Here is a 17,662-nt window from a genome sequence, read left to right as displayed (position 1 = left end):
ACGCTTTTTGCATCATTTAATTGCAGAAATTGAGAATTGATCTTCTCACCATACTAAAATTCAGCTCATTACTACAAATCTAGTACTTCACCGATCTGTCCTATTATAAGAACAGCTAACATTTTTTAGAAAGCACATACCGTAAAATGGGGTAACTTTGACAGTTTTTCAGCGAATTTTCTTAATATTTTTTCATGTAAACAGTATTTTCCCTACTTTTATATTTTTAAAACAAGTACTGGGGTATCAGTTATCAATTGCAATTGAAAGACTTGATGATTTTAAATACTTTTGGTGACTTTGCGTTTTCCATATGAGCGAAAATCAGATTTTAATTTTGGGTAACTTTGATAGTGGCCTGAAAAACATATCAAATCTTAAAAAATAATCACAGATTGAAATCTCAGGAATATGAACATGATGAGAGAAGCCTTGTGGAAAATATTAGAGAGGTTTTTTATATCAAAACATTGATTTTTTACTAAATTTTACGTATAAAAATGAATTTGTGGAGTACTGAGTGAAAAACACAGTGAATTTAGCTGTCGAAAATCATTATCTTTGTAAAAATATATGTTTAACGGTACATCTACATATGATTGCATGCTATTCATGGTGAGTTTTCTTTCTTTTGGGTATTTTTTTGATGTTTTATTAACAAACTTTGAATAACACTGATATATCTACATGGGATTACAAGGGCATTGCATACTTTTAGGCGTTTATTAGTGTATGGAGATTTATGTCTCGATTTACAAAATTGAGTCCAGGGCCCTGTAGCATAATCGGGCTAATAATATTAGCTACAAGTTACAAGCTACAAGTACTAATATTACAAGTGCTAATAATTTGTGTTGCATAAAAGCTCCATTTTCCACTAATATTATTAGCACTTGTAATATTAGTGTCCATGAAAATACAAGTTTTTTTGGTTCATTTACCTGTCAAAATTCATCCGGCAGTTCACTATTAATTTGAAATGGCAGTTGTTGTTTGTTTATATTCTGCATTTTTCGCGTAACATCCGGAAATAATTTCATTTGTTCCGAAGTTTTGCATTCTTTATACGATACTTGAAGAAAAGAATGTGCTGTTTGGATCATTTTCGACCGCTCTGACAAAATATTTTTTTTTACAAAGTATGGCACTGCAAATATCTAGATTTTAAGTAAAATATCCCAAAGATTTAATAGTACTGGTTGAAAAACAATGTATACAGATTTAGCAACATGTATTATGCTTCTTGTTAAAATCCGAAGTGATCGGGGATGCAAAAAATGAGCTTTTGCCTACTTTTATAAGTTGCAACTCGATTCGAGTTAGTGTATGTATATTGCTCGGTATATTGTAGCTCTTGATTAGCTTAATGATGCGCAATACAAGCAATTGATTCAAATTTATTTCGTATCTGCAACTTTACCTGTGCTTATGTAGTGATCATAATATATCACTTTACCAAGAACCTCCAATCAAAGATGGGTATTGTAGAAACTTTGAAGAACTTGAGAGACTCAGCAGAAATTATATTTTGGATACGAAGTGTACATCAACGCAATTTTCTCTTCAATGAGCTTCGAATACATATTGCCAAATTTAATCGTCGAAAACTGGAATTAAGGTTGACATCTATATATATAAAAATGAGTTTGTAGCTTCTTTGAGGCAACAAAACTCACGAACGGCCGAACCGATCAGCATGACCCTTGCACGTTTCGATTCGTATTCATGGTGGCTGTGTTTATATGTATAAAAAGTTACGGAAATCTTTTAAAAAGGTATGAAAATTGTGAAAATACTGATTTTTTATGAGCCGGGAACAAATTCAGCATGATCAAAATTAAATCAATCTAGAGTGCGGTGACGTTATGAGCTAAACATTTGTCAAAACATCACAGCTATTCAAGTCAAAGTTTGCCGGGACAGCTAGTTTTAGATAAATAATACTTTTGAGTTCATCAAAATGGTAAATCGATATATTCAAAACTAAATATGACTTCTGCAATACTTTAAATCTAACTTGTAAATTATTTTACAAGACCTTTGAGACTTGTAATCAAAAGTACAAGTCATAGCTAATATTTTATACTTGTAGTTTGTTTATGCAACATACACTTGTAAATTCTACTAATAATATTAGTCCAACCGACTTGTAGTATTGGACTTGTAACTTGTACTTGTAGTATTTTTATGCAACAGAAAATTAAAAGTTACAAGCTACAAGACTAATATTATTAGTAAAATTTTCATTATGCTACAGGCCCCAGTTTGTAAAAACGCACTTTGTTAAGAGATCCAAGACCAGATTTGGAATCTACTATGATGGATCTACCATGAATAAGAGGCCATTCATTGAAAAAATAGTTGAAACAGAGCTGTACAGCTGATTGTTTGAAGGGTTTGACAAATGACAGAAATATCATCAATTTTTATTTTTAGCCCAAAAAGTTAAAAATAAACTCGGTTTTAATGAAAATTCGTTTAAGATGGACTTTCATATGTATAGTTTTGATCTATGTTTGCCTTTTTCTTAACTGGTTAAAGCAATCATAGTTATAAGGTAATCTATACCATGCCTGTCGAATTATCAAAGTTACCCGCATTATCAAAGATACCCCAATTTACGGTACCTAATTATCTATCTTCCAAATGTTACGTGTGACGATTTTATGCGAAGCGTTTCATGTCGTTTTTGAGCGAGGGCGAATGAGCTTTTGTAAACAAAGCCTTTTCTGTCTTTCTGATGATTTCTGATAATCCAATACATGCCCACAAAAAGCTTCTATAAATAACTAGTTGAGCAAAGTTTTCTTTACTCGATGGTTATAGACTGTTTCAGAAGTTATAAATACACTTTGTTTAATAAAAAAAAATGAACTATTCTAAATTTCTACCAATTTCTTTCAGTGTATAGCATATTATATTTCCTCTAAATTGTCTTGTCATTCTCCAAATTTGCCTTTGCACAAAGGTGTTTTTTTAATGATTTCAACATTATTTATCACTAAACACAAAAAATTTCTAACTGTTCATCATATTCGCTTTCTCAATAAGTTGTCTGAGAAATGCTTTCATCAAAACCTAAGAAAAATTGATAAAGGCATTTCCACAACATTTATTCTGAGATCAAGGGTTTTTTTTTCTGTTCGGATGAGCCACTGCGACCAGTATTTAGATCTTTTGTAGCAATACCCGTATCCTTAGTATTTAGTGCATGTCGTACTACTCCATTGTCATTGAGAGGCAATGGAGCATCGGTTTCTGTACAGATCTTGTTTTGTTATCTCAGAGGTTCGAGAAATCGAATGTGATGAAAAAGTACCGTTTTCACAGGGAAATAAATCCCAGCGAAAGTGCGCCCTTATTCACACATAATCGATTCTATTTCTGAGAAAAACAAAACGGTAGAACTGATATTTGTCCATGCATCGGAACTCTGGCTTCATCCGTGTCTCGCTTCTAGTTTAGTCCCAGGACAACATTGAAAAACCCGGGGCTTTAGGCTAGTTGCAAAACGCTGTTAAATTAGAGAATGCGTTCGGTAATAAGAATTCACGTGAGTCCTTGTATCACCAGTACTTATCAGTCCTTAGTAGGTTATTACGCAATTAGATACGCAAAGCATATTTGTTTTTCTTACATCAAGTGTAGTCTCGGCGAGGACAAACCGAGTCTTTAACTATCCGTCAGGCAAAATAAATGCAATTTTAGAAACTGTCACTAGTAACAAGGGCTTTGTACCATGAATCCTTATTACCAGAACGCATTACCCTAGCTTAACAAGCTGGATGTCACCAGGGTTCAGTTTGGTAGATCTTACTCCGTAACGCAACCCAAAAGGGAGATCTACCCACGTTACGGGCTCCGTTAAAGATCGAGCATGTTTTAAACCCCCTCAACCATTCATCCCTCAGCACGGGTCGCCTGACACCTTGGATTGGGGTTCCCTGTTTGGTGGACTTTTACCCCCGGAACAGGGGGTCCGTAGTGCTATTCTAAGCCGGCAACTACACGGGCAGAGATCAAGGGTTTCTACGGAACATAAAAACTATCACACAGTTCCTTAGCTTTTCTGAACATATTTAATTTAAACTAATTTATTTGTTCAGCTTATTCGATCCTTTAGATGGCAAAGTTTGTCATACCATAAAAAACGAATTCGGTGAGCTTAATTGCTGCTGACATTCGTTTGTTGCTACTGGTGTTGTTGAGAAATTTGAAACATTTTTTTTTTGCACTGAGAAGGCTCGTAATGATGGTCCTTGATCGAATATTCAAGAAAAAAAAATAGGGTAGAAGCTTCAGTTTTGGCCAGTCCGGAGTTTTGGCCATAGTGCGGTATTGAGCATGTTGCGATCTAAACCGGCGTATATTTATTTTTTACTAGTAGATCCTACTACAATAAGATGATTACAGCCGTGAAAACCACACATTTCGATTAAAAACTGGAAGAAAAAAAATATATTTCCTTAAAAAAAAAAAAAAATCAGCTCTTATATATCTTGGCCAGGGTGCTTCAAATTTGGCCACTCCCATAAGAAATACACGTTATTGGCCAAAATAGAAACCAAACTTAAGGATATGGCCAAAATCCTTAAGTTTGGTTTCTATTTTGGCCAATAACGTGTATTTCTTATGGGAGTGGCCAAATTTGAAGCACCCTGGCCAAGATATATGAGAGCTGATTTTTTTTTTGAGAAGGCTCGTAATGATGGTCCTTGATCGAATATTCAAGAAAAAAAAATAGGGTAGAAGCTTCAGTTTTGGCCAGTCCGGAGTTTTGGCCATAGTGCGGTATTGAGCATGTTGCGATCTAAACCGGCGTATATTTATTTTTTACTAGTAGATCTTACTACAATAAGATGATTACAGCCGTGAAAACCACACATTTCGATTAAAAACTGGAAGAAAAAAATATATTTCCTTAAAAAATCAGCTCTCATATATCTTGGCCAGGGTGCTTCAAATTTGGCCACTGCCATAAGAAATACACGTTATTGGCCAAAATAGAAACCAAACTTAAGGATATGGCCAAAACTGCGGCATTGCTTCTATTTTGGCCAGTGCCACTTTTAATACAAAAATCAAGTAGGGTGCGGGCACCGGTTTTGGCCAGTCTAAGGGAAATCATTTTTATAAAAATAATCAATAATCCAATGAAAACTACCAACGTGTCAAATGAAAGGTTTCAATCTATACTTTATTGGAAAAATGCAGAAATCAAGCTAATACTTCATTTTTGTATGGCCGCAGTTTTGGCCATATTTTCAGATTTGATTTCTATTTTGGCCAATCACGTGTATTTCTTATGGGGGTGGCCAAATTAGAAGCACCCTAGCCAAAATAGATATATGAGAACTGATTTTTTAAGGATAATTATTTTTTTCTTCCAGTTTTTAATCAAAATGTATGGTTTTCACAGCTGTAATCATCATATTATATTAGAATCTACTAGTAAAAAATAAATTTTTGCCGATTTGGATCGTAACAGGCTGAATACCACACTATGGCCAAAACTCCGGGCTGGCCAAAACTGAAGCTTCTACCCTATTGGTTTCAAACATTTCTTGAGCTGCTCAAGAGGGATAAAACTCGTAAGAGCGCCGCCCACAAGTGTCTGGCGGGAGGTCCTTGGCAAGGATGTTGAGGTAAGGGCTCAAACCGCTAAAGCGACTCTAAAGGTTAAAAACCTGGACGAGCTCACGAACGCGGAAGAACTCGTCACGATACTGCGACAATATTGCCCGCCGGGAACGCTTATTAGATTGCGAATGGGTTTGAAATGGCGGCAATATGAGCGACGGGTAATAAGCTCAGACGTTGATGTCAACATCCAACGAAGGCTTCATGGTCACCAGAGTGGCCGTAGCTATCATAGAGTGTGGGATTAAGTTGTGGTATTCAGCATGACAATGCTGATTTAGTATAAATCGTATGAAGCGATCGCCAAATGGAGCATGAGCGGTGAATGGCGACCTCACGGTACTAAACTGTACGACACGGAAGTGGATCGGAAGTGCTTTCACATAACCTCAGAAGTCTCGCAAGGTTCCATCTTAGGTCCGCTGTACTAGAATGTCGTGTACGACAAGATGTTGAGGGAAGTTAAAACTCCCGGTGGGCGAGGTCATAGTCGGAAATAGATTTGATTTCAGCCAAGTCGATCCCGGTTGTGGAAGAGTGGATGAGCTCCAGGAAATTGAAATTTGGCTCGTCATTCGTGCGTGTGTCGTGTTATGAATAGAAAATATCGTGCCGAGGAAATTTGCAAATGAAAAACACTTCTATCATTCTAGTGCATTAAACCCGCAAAGATATGTTAGCAAGACTTGGATCGTCTCATCAATTCATTGGATCAAAACCATTTTGTGGTGTGCCTGGTTGTTCTCCCAGAATTATTATTATTATTATTATTACATTTATTAACAAGTAACTTAAGACAATGTTTTTTTTAATGTTACAAAACATATATTAAATAGTAGAACAAGTGGCCAGAAATTGAAGATGACATTTAATACAACTCTACTCCACTTACTTATGTTTTTAAACTGTGTTGAAGTGTTCGATGCATATCCTTTTAAAAACTGCTGCAGATCTTTCTACAGTTATAAAGTTTGGTAGAGAGTTCCAAATAGCAACACCTTTCACGAAAAACGAATTTCCATATTTAACTGTGCGATGCCTGGGAAGAAGAAACTTTCTTGACCGTGAACTTCTGAGTGGAATTAGTTTTCTATGTAAGTGTAACGGCTTTTGGCATTCAAGTAGCTTGAAAATAGATAAACAGCATCTCAATTTAGCAAAATTTTCAAATCGACATCCGATCAGACGTGCCTGCAAATGTGAGACTGACGAAAAACGACTTAAATGGAAAACAAATCTTACGTAGGCGTTGAGAGCGACTCGCATTTTATATAGAGAACGAGCAGATGCTTGGAGGAGCAGAAAATCGCATTCAATAAAATGAGGTAATTTTAAATAGTTTCAATTTAATATCAGTGCTAAGAAAATGAGCCCCAAGCTGAAGATTCCGCAGTTTAGCGTAGATTTTTCTACATTGTGCGGCAAAAAAATCATCCCATTCAAAATTTGAAGTAATCTTGAAGCCTAAATTTTTTGCACCTTCTACAAACGTTATATCAGTATCGTTTAACTTCTGTTGTGGTTTGCTTAATTGCCGATTCTCATTTATCATTATAGCAAAAATTTTTCTAACATTCAGTGATAAACCGTTACTTCTTGCCCATGACGATATTCTATCTAAGTCTTCATTGAATAAAGCAGCAATGGAATGGAGTTTAAATCATGGGAACATGAGAAAATCCAATTGGGAAAACACCACTTCTGCAGTCGAAAGTTTTCATAAAGCCGGACGTTTCAAACACTCGTGAACTTTATGAACTTTCTAAAAATATCTAAGTTCTTTAACTGGCGTTATACTTGTCCATTGTCCGAGACGGTATCATCTTAAGCTTATTGGAAAACTTCAATGATGTATGTCGCTTTTGTGGCATAGATACAGAAGACTCGGTGCAAAGCAATAGGTTCTTCGACAAGGGGCTGATAGGGCCCTTTGTGGTTTGGAGAACAAACCCCAATGCGGTATCACAATTCATCCGAAATGTAGCACCGTATTGGGATTAAGGTAACAGCCAAGGTTCTAAAAACTATTCGAACCCTCTAAGCAGAATACCCTCTTCGAATGAGTATAATCAGTTTCGTACCTTTCAATTCCGCCCTATGTTGCTTATCCTTTGATAGATACGCGTATTTCGACTACCACTTGTAATCTTCCTCGGTGTCAGTTATCCACTGGATCCAGATATTGATTGATTTGTCTTTATTAAAGAGACTTTCAGCCCTTGGCTGGTTCGTCTCTAGGGATCCAGATAGATATATACAGGGTGTTAGGTTCCTGAGTGCAAACTTTTTAAAGGGTGATAGAGGACCATAAATGGTGAAAAAATTGTTCTACGCATATGGTCAAATCTCAACCGTTACGTTGTTATTGAACTCCCCATGTTTTTGACTCTTGTTGCCTTAACTGGCTATAACTTTAAAATGGCCAAACTTATCGCAGTTTTTTACCCTTATTCAAAAGGTTATTGAATTTTCTATCAAAAGGCATCTTTGAATCGATTGGTTTAGTTAAATAACTAAGTTTTCTAGAGCAAAATAGCGAAAAATAGTGAGTTTTAATTTGTTTGTGTTAATTATCTTTGAAACATGCGTAATGAGTTGAAATTCTTTCTTTGGCAAAGTTGTGGCCCCTGTTCCACTCTACAATTCGTTCTTTGACGCCAAACTTCTAACTCTTACCGTTTTCTTGCAATTTTGATTTAAATGTGCGACACAGTGCGCAAAAAAGTGCGACGTTTAAATCGAAATTGCAAGAAAACGATGAGAGATAGAAGTTTGATGTCAAAGAACGAATTGTAGAGTGGAGCAGGAGCCACAACTTTACCAAAGAAAAAAATTTTAAATTGTTACGCATTTTTCAAAGATAATTGACAAAAACGAATTGAAACACATTACTTTTGAGGTACCGTGGAGGGCCCATATTCTGCTCATCTAAGACTTTTTAAATTTCAATCAGCTGTAACAAATTCCAAATCGAACCGATTTGGCTGAATTTTTGACTGCACATAGTTATTAGCTTTGTAAATGAGGGAAAAATATAATTCTTATACAAAACACTAAATTTATATGTAAAATCATGAAAATTGTAAAGTGTGTCTCTGTTCCTAATTCTGCGCACCCTTTTTTGGAATGTTCCTTATTCTGCGCACTAATGTTCCTAATTCTGCGCACATGGGAAAAACTCTAAAAAGATAACATAATGTAATGAGAACATGATTCATAGATGAAATTCAATTAAATTCTTCATTTTCAACTTTTATACGACATTACGACCATATTGGAACTTTGCATGTAATCAACATTGATCCTACCTACTTTGATTACTAAGCAAAGAGAATTTTAATCATAATACACAAAAGGATTTTGTAGCATTATCGAATACTACTACGTAAAGCTTTTTAGTTATTCGCATATGCACATTTTAGTAAAATTTACTTTAATTTCTAAAGGCAATATAAACTTTTTCGCCATGACAAGGTGGCACAATCTTTGATTGCAAATTGAGACTTCTTTCTTGTTCAACTCCAGGGTTTCCACTGTTTAAGAAAATTCCATGCAAACTCACATCATATATCGCATTTGACGAATGCTTGCATGAATACATTAAATTTCCCTCGAGGTTGATAGCAAATGTTTAAAACAAGTGGTTAGTTATTCCGGTCGAACTATCAGATCAAAAATTCAAATATCGTAAATTAGCCTTCAAAGTTCATAAACTAACTTGTTGAGCCGTAATTACATTCACCGGATTGCTAGAAACATAGAATATCCTAGTTATAATTATGGTGGCATTTATATGATGTTTGTTTATTAATTATATGTTCAAAACTTAGTGTTACAATGTCTGCGCAGAATTAGGACCACCATTTAATACCGGTTCCTAATTCTGCGCACCTAAGACGAACAAGAATATTAAAAAAGGAAGAAGAAAACTCAACTGTTTTTTGCCGATTCTCATTCCTCGAAGATAGCAGTACAGGATGCGCATGGAAAAGCAGACATTCTCTTCATTATTTATCTCGCAAAATGCTTCAGCTCATGAAGCAACTTTTTAGCAGTTTCGCTAACGGACACAGATTACAGGCAATTTACAGTACTTGCCACATCATTTTATTTTTTTACAAAATAATGATCGTTGATTTGAAAAATTTTTCTTCACAAACTTTTTCATTACTATTGAAGCAATATTCAAAAAATATATTTGAAGCTAATATTGAACTAGCGTCCGTGATTTTGTGGTATATTCGAGAAAGTGCGCCGAATTAGGGACTGCGCAGAATTAGGGCCGGTCACGGTATTTGCTCTAGAAAACTTAGTCATTTAACTACACCAATCTGGGCAAAGATGCCATTTGATAGAAAATTCAAAAATATTTCGAATATGGGTAAAAAAATTGCGATAAGTTTGATCATTTTCAAGTTATAGCAGGTTAAGGCAATACATATTTGCAATAACAATTTGTAATTCACTGGTGTAAGTACGTTTGTACTAGAATTATTAGCTTTAAAGCTTAAACTGAATCCCATAAAAATCAACTTACCACTATGTTCGGTGAAGATGTTCGATCCGAGGATGCGCGAGTCTTTAGGAACTCGCGATTTGTTGCGACTGGAACGAATCGAGCTACCGGCAAGTCCCAAAGATGAGCCAGTCCCTGCACCGCCAGTTCCAGTTCCACCTCCGCCGCCAGAGGAACGCTCCTTCACCTGCTGGGCTCCCATTTTTGGCAGATGGCGGCGACGACGACGACCGTACTGTAGTTACCCTTTAGTAGCAACAGTAGCAGCAGCAGCAACAGTACAACTGCCTGCGAACGACAAGCCAATGGGAGAAACTTGTGCGCTCGAAACGGGTCGCCTGCATTCCAGACTCCCTCACCCCCTGGAGCAGCCTCCTTCTTCACTGAACCGCAGCTTCCAACACACTGCACGGTACAATTTTAACTTATATCAATCAATTCTTCCACCTCTTGGAGTATCTCGTAGTTATCAGTAGTAATATATTGGCAAAGCTCCACTACTCATGTGAATTTTTAATAAATTTATTTCCGGTACCAAACTCACATCAAAATACACCCAAAACTGTGCTTCTTCTTCTAGCCGCTGAACAACTTTACTTCTTTATCTCTTCACAGCCGCAAATCTCCCGATGAAGGAAACAAAAAAAAGCTTGAAACCAGAACTGAGCCCGTTACTTCCGGATTCCGAAAAGAAGTTACCCGTGAGGCCACCGCGATGGCCTCCGTTTCAGTACGCAAAATCTCCCCTTTCCACTGGTTTTCCAACTTCCCCTCCCCCGTGCAGGCAGCGTCTGTAAAAAGGCTGGGAGATGCCAGACACAAAACTTTCCAAACCAACAAGATTCACTTCCTTCTTTATTTTTTCTGCTAGGATGCTGGTTTTGTACCAAGTCGGAAGAAAACCAATTTTTTCCCGTTCACTGCGAGCGGGGCAGGAAACGAACGATCACACCCGAAAACATCATTTTTTTCGCTCCTGGACTAACCATTCACACAATTTACACTGCTTTTCCACTCCGCACCGAGTTCGTCCAATTTATCTCGCGAAAAAGGGAATATGGTCGCGCGAATTCCAAAACCTGTCGCTGATAAAATAATGTCCAGCAACTGGAGCACAAGCGACTCCACTTTTCAGATGGAGATGGACGTCCTCACTCGACGGACGACGACGACGACGGGAATTTGCTTTTACGGACTCGACTCGCTTTTCTCGACTGACTGCAGACGAAAAACCTCTTTGCTTGCTGCTTTGCCATCAAGGCAACTACAAAACAAGGCAGCGCTTCTTCGCTGAGTTACCGCGAAAATGTTTTGGTTCAGTCGGGGTAACACTGAAAATAATCCTGGCCAAACATTTCAAGAAGTCCTATAGAGCTTGCTGACGTTTATACACCTTTCTCTTTCAAACATGCAGGCGGAATATGATTGTTGTCATCAGGAAAGGTTTCCCGATGAAAACCAATCCTATCCCGCCTGCATGCTTGAAAGAGAGAGGTGAATAAACGTCAGCAAGCTCTATTCGCCTCCAAACGTCATCACTCCACCGCGAAATCGCTAGCGTAGAACGATCGACGCGCCACCATTTTTCGAATGTTGGAGAGCACAGATACCCTTTTCGCGGTGTTGCTTCACCGTAAACAACACCGCGAAAAAGGTACCTACACCCACCACTGTTCGTAAGATGGTGGCGCATCGATCGTTGCAGTTTATCGTTTGACAGTCAATAGTCCATTTTACGAGCCGATATTATGAATGAATTTTGACAGGAGGTAGCGTCCAAAAACCCATGAAAATCAATATCATCATCAACATTGTTGTCACTTCGTAAAATGGCTCATGGCCTGTAGTACACAGAGTCAAATATTTGACAAGGAAAGAACTCAAGAAACAGCCGAGGGGAGCGACACCAAATAGTTTTGCCAAGCCGAGAACCTCAAAAAAGCCGAAAAAAGTCGAAAAAATCCGGTTAAACCCGCAAAACTTTTGCGGGTCTTAGGGGCGATTTCTTCACCCTGGCTTAAGCGTTAAACCAGGTTTAACTATAGGTAAATCCAACGGAAGCTAACGATCCCTCCGCATCTGGTGGCAGGAATGAGAAACCTATGAAAAAAGGGGCTCCGCTAAAATTTGCCATTGCGCAGCATAGGCAAACTGCACTTTTTTCACTTTTTCTTATCGAATTCCGCATCGTAGAGAAACAAACGAGCACGTTTTGAAAAGAAAATTTAATTCTCTTTCAGATGCGCTTAGATCCGGTAGGTACTTACGAACAACTTATGTGATTAATTTGAGGAGCTCTTGCTATGCCTCCGGCGGGCAATCTTCCGGATTTTTTGTTAGCTGGTCAATCCGGTGTCTGTCACCGTGGGCATCGAGATTGATGATAATAGAAGCCATTACCAATGGAAAATAGCAACCACCAAGGCAAAATATGAGTTAATTTTGAAAACGAAAAATTGAATTTTTGATGTAAACAAACGATTTTCACCTTATCTCACTTAGCGCCTCTACAATTGGGTTCTTTAGGGGTATCCGGATTATCCCATAATCAGATTCTCCGCCCAAAAATTAGTCGAAATCTGAAATTTCATAATTTTTGGAGACCGGAAACTATTTTTAAAATGCATTTAAAGTTTGTATGGGGAAAATTTTTTCTTCGGGTCGAACTGTCACTTTAACGATTGAACTGTCATTCTATCCACGAAAATTAAAACTGTTTTGTTGATTTAACCATCAAAACAAAGGTGTTGGAATCCAATAAAATCACATTATACTCAGAAAAATGAGCTCTTTCGATTAGGCTATAGAAAATATCAATATTTTATTCACTAAACAACCCAATAGACCATTCCCGTCTGACCTAACCCCCCTTTTTTATATTTTTCTTCAAAAGACAATTGTTTTTGATGATTATTGCCGCTTTCAAATTTTTTTTATATGCACTCCTGATTTTCTTACAATTTTTCAAAAACCGAGAAACTCACCACTTTTTTAAATAAAAATCAGCATGCGAAGTAATTTTTGGCTGTTTTTGGCAACCCTGAAGTGGTGAACATTTTTTTCACCTCTCATAAATGTGGAACATCTGGGATCCCTGCTCAGTAATGTTTATTTACATTTGGAAACGTCAAGCTGTAGGTTTTCAATCGATTCCATTTTAGAAATTCTGGTTAGGCCAGCAATAAAAAGGTAAATTTGGTAAATTTACCTGCATGTTCAAAACGAACCGGTGGCGATCACGTTCAATCTGACGACGGCAATTCGTCGTGGTTTTCGGTGGAGCTAAACCACAGGTTTGTATTTTATAATGGCTTGGTTGGCTGAAGTTTGGGTGCACATTATTTTTTGTTTTAGAAGAACGAAAACGGACGGCCTGCTGGAGTTCGCAGGATGTGGAAGGAGGAGCAAGTACATTGCCGTTGCGGTGACCAATGCAGAATTCGTCGCTACGGTACCTTCCATGAATACCATCTGCACAGGCCATTTGATTTATAGTTTACCCACCTTGTCGATGCATACGCTTTTTACTATGAGATTTACAAGATAGATCGTAAGGAACAGCGTTCTGTCCAAGAAGAACGAATGGGCAATCTCAATAGATAAGATTGCGGTGGAGGAAGGGATATATTTGGTGAGACCGGATAAAAACAGTGGAACTCAACAACAAGGTAGGTCATCCAAGAATCAGATCCCGAGTAGGTACTTTCTTAGCGCTGTTTGCAGATCAGAAGGAATTTCTCAGCCTATCTTGATGCATGGGAAATTCCTTGCCTGAATCGCTCAAGAAACCGGTTTTTCTTCTATCGCAGTACGCAGTAGCGAAGAAATGACAGTTCAAATGGCAGTCACCGAAGAAAATTTCTGCCAGGAATCACTCAAGAAGTTTCTTGAGCAATTCCTTTCGAACTCGAAACTGCGCTTTACTCTTATATTTCACAACTTTCATCAGCTATGACATAAGATTGAAATGTCATACAATTTGATACCAGTTTCTTCAGCGATTTTATAAAGCGTTCTGGCATTTCTTGCTCATGGTCCGAGAGCCAAAATTTTCTTTAAAAAAGTTTTACGCCAAGACTATGAGTTTTAACTACATGGTATTTTCATAGGAAATTGTTCAGATTTTGTTTACCTTTTTTTATGCTGTAAAAAATTAGGGTGGTTTATTGGTTCTCAAGACCTTCTTAATATGTACAGCGGATGGACCAGTCCGATCCATGTTGTTGTACAATACAATGTATTGGATTTTCAGCACTTTGAAGCTGTGATTTCGGAACAGACTTCCCGTGGGGCCTTGGTTGTCTATGCCCACTAAGCCTCAACAATGTGCGCTTTTATATGATATAAGGACGTGCTCCCAAAAATCCGGATTTTTCGAAAACCAAGGTGATCATATCGGTCCCACCAAATATTTTCTCGATTGATAATGAATGTTTGAATTAAATGAGCTAATTTTTTTTGTCGATGGAAAAATCATCGGGAACATGATCATTTCTCATCATCTCACTTTCCATGCAATTTAAAAAACAATAGCCTCTCCCCCTGCCCATTCTCACTTAAAAAAAACTAATAAGTTGATACTGTAATGTTGAAAACAATTTGAACCACTCTAATTTTACAACATTGACAAAAAAATTAAAAAAAAAAGAAGAAACATCCCCGAAAACACCATTAAGCTTAAACTAATAGTGTTGGTGTAAAACATTTTTTTTTCAGATAAGTATTTACTGCTCTCGGACCATTGTCAATAGCTACCAGTAGTGCGCATTACGCATCGCGCATGGCTCTAACCGATATCTCAACGTATAAAAAAAAATGTCTGGCTGAAGAACAGTTGGAATGTTGCAAATTCGCTTCCGTTGTAATATGTATTCGTTATTGTTTTCAATTTCTTGCAGCTTCTTCTGGAAATCATGGCTGTTCAAGATTTCTCATTTCACCCTACATGTCGAAAACCACCATAGACATCCCCATCCAGGTTAACGTTAGGACAAATGGCAAGGCATACTTATTTTACTGTGATGATTTGTATTTGTTTGTAAGTAATAAAAATTCCCTTGGGGGTGGGGGGATGGTGGCTAGGGTGGGTGTTCTGCTAAGCTTTATAAAATATCCGAAAATCCGAGGGTGAGTTCACCAACATTGGCAAAGTTGAAACGTTCAATAATTCATAAGTACGTATTACTAATCTTTTTCAAGCATATACCTTGAGGTCGCCATTCATCGCTCGTTTCATATGATTTATATTCGAATCGTATGAAACGAGCGGTGAATGGCGATTTTGAAGCAGTTTGTAACTTTTCTCTCATTGCCTGGTTTTTTTCCCTCGTGAACAACCCTTCTAGTCTTTTCAATTCTATCAGGTCACTTAACGTTCCACTCCGGTTAAACTTTGCTCTAGCTTCGTTTTTACACTTCCAAGCTTCTTCCACTTCTTCATTCCACCAAAACTTTGGCTCAAAGCGATTTTTTTGTTTTGCCTGTTTCAGAATTGTTTTCATCTCCTGTTGTAAACTAGCTAACCCATCTACTCGCGTTTCGTCTAACTTCTCTACTTCCTCTTTCACTTTCTTCCGGTTTAAGAAAAAACTAACCTTTGGCTGTTGGTCCCTGGAGATGACGATGTGGCCTACCAGATGTCTGCTACCTATCCCGTATTGCAAGATTTCCATGCTCGTGTCTTGATACAGACCCGGGGACACCATGACCAGGTCGATCGTCGATGGTCTTTTATTCAGTTGCGCTGGTATGAAAGTTGGTTCGCCGTTGTTTAGTAAGATGATATCTTCGTCGTTGATGAAATCAAACAGCACTCCTCCTTTAGCGTCCGAGTGATGTTGATCCCATAGTCTGTGATGTGAGTTGAGGTCTCCCCCAATCAACACCGATCTAAACCCTTCCATTTTCTTTGCCAAGCTTGTTAAGAAACTTTTCAGTTCATTCGCCGAAGTGTTTGGTGCTACATATACTGCTATAACCACTAAATCCACGTTTTTGATGAATCTACCCACGCACTGGATGTTATCCGTCGAATCCACCTCAAAATCTCTACTTTTGACCGACTCGTGTATGATGATCATAGCTCCACCATACCCATCGAATCTTGAACAATAGTAGTTGTTGTAACAAGGAATTCTGTACTTGCTGTTCTCGCATTCTTTCTTCGTCCAGCTTTCTGATATCAATCCAACCGTATATTGTTCTTTTATTAGTACCCTTGCAAGCTCTGCTTTATTTTTCTCTATACTCTGAATATTGCACTGTATGATTTTAAATGACATCAGTTTTGTTCATTTATTTAGTTCTGTTCTGTTCTCTTATTTTTTCGTTTTTGCTCCCTACCGACTGGCTTACCTGTTCTTGTCCTGTGTGACCGCCACAAGCGAGGCTGTATGCGCCACTTTCATCGCTGTCACTGGTGACTTCCCGCATAGTTGGCAACTGTAAGTGCACTATCTCGCATAGTGTTTACAACAATGTGCTACAATACCTGAACAGTATGACATGTGATCTGTCTCCACAGTAAGTGGTAGTGTAAGAATATTGTAGTAACCCATTTGGCATATTGTAATGGGCCATTTTACAATATGGCGAATAGGCGGTTAAGTTAGGTTACAATAAAAATTCGGCATTTTTCTCGAACAAAATTTTCGCAAAACTGTATGTCATAATGTAGACATATTATCCATTTTTTGCAAGGATAATTGCAAGCCAAATTGTTCCAAAGTGGTTTAACCATAAATTTGGCAGAAAATCATAACAGCACATGAGATAGTTCATGTATTGTGCTATATATTAAAATGAACAATATACTGTATTGTGAGAATCAGTTTTCAAAATGTATATTTGATATTCAAGTAATTTACTGTTTTCTTATAACTGCTTCCACAAACAATAATTTATATCAAAAACAATCCTTCCAATTTATAATAAATTAACTTGTTTGCAAAAGCAGCTATTAGAAAATAGCAAATTACTTCGAATCGAGCTTCGAATATAAAAGTTAAAGGAACAATTAGTTTCATATGTATATTTTGATAACATGGGTAAAATATTGGGTATAATAAAAATCATTTTAGCATATGGTATAGAGCTTGCTGACGTTTATTCACCTTTCTCTTTCAAACATGCAGGCGGAATAGGATTTGTTGTCATCAGGAAAGGTTTCCCGATGAAAACAAATCCTATCCCGCCTGCAAGCTTGAAAGAGAGAGGTGAATAAACGTCAGCAAGCTCTATAACCCTGGGTATAACCGACTAAATGAATACGTACTATGTAATTACTTGTTATAGAAATGCAAGCGAAACAGTAATATTGCCACCTGTAGCCACTGAATCTAGTGCTTGTAATGAACTGCTGGAGAATGAATTTATGCTCCAACTGCTTTAAACATTACCCCAGATATGCGTCTGCCGTTAATATAGAAATGTTGAAAAACCTTCATTAGATTATTATGTTATTTATGTTTAATTTAAAAATTTCAGTGGCTAAGTGGCAATGTTACT

General features: G+C 37.4%; 1 protein-coding gene and 1 long non-coding RNA gene across 2 annotated transcripts in view; one reads left to right on the top strand and one right to left on the bottom strand.

Moving 5' to 3' along the window:
- Nucleotides 1-17,662, bottom strand: part of LOC134288187 (uncharacterized) — a 504,266-nt gene that overhangs the window by 193,346 nt on the left and 293,258 nt on the right. The window lies entirely within an intron of this gene.
- LOC109622283 (uncharacterized) lies at nucleotides 13,319-15,369 on the top strand. The gene is made up of 3 exons (XR_002202021.3): nucleotides 13,319-13,449; nucleotides 13,511-13,824; nucleotides 15,055-15,369. It is a non-coding gene; the product is annotated as an uncharacterized LOC109622283 (long non-coding RNA).

The sequence above is a fragment of the Aedes albopictus genome, chromosome 2 (assembly GCF_035046485.1).
Source record: "Aedes albopictus strain Foshan chromosome 2, AalbF5, whole genome shotgun sequence".
NCBI lineage: Eukaryota > Metazoa > Arthropoda > Insecta > Diptera > Culicidae > Aedes > Aedes albopictus.
The sequence above is the reverse complement of the archived record's forward strand: the minus strand, read 5'-3'. Positions and strand labels throughout refer to the sequence as shown.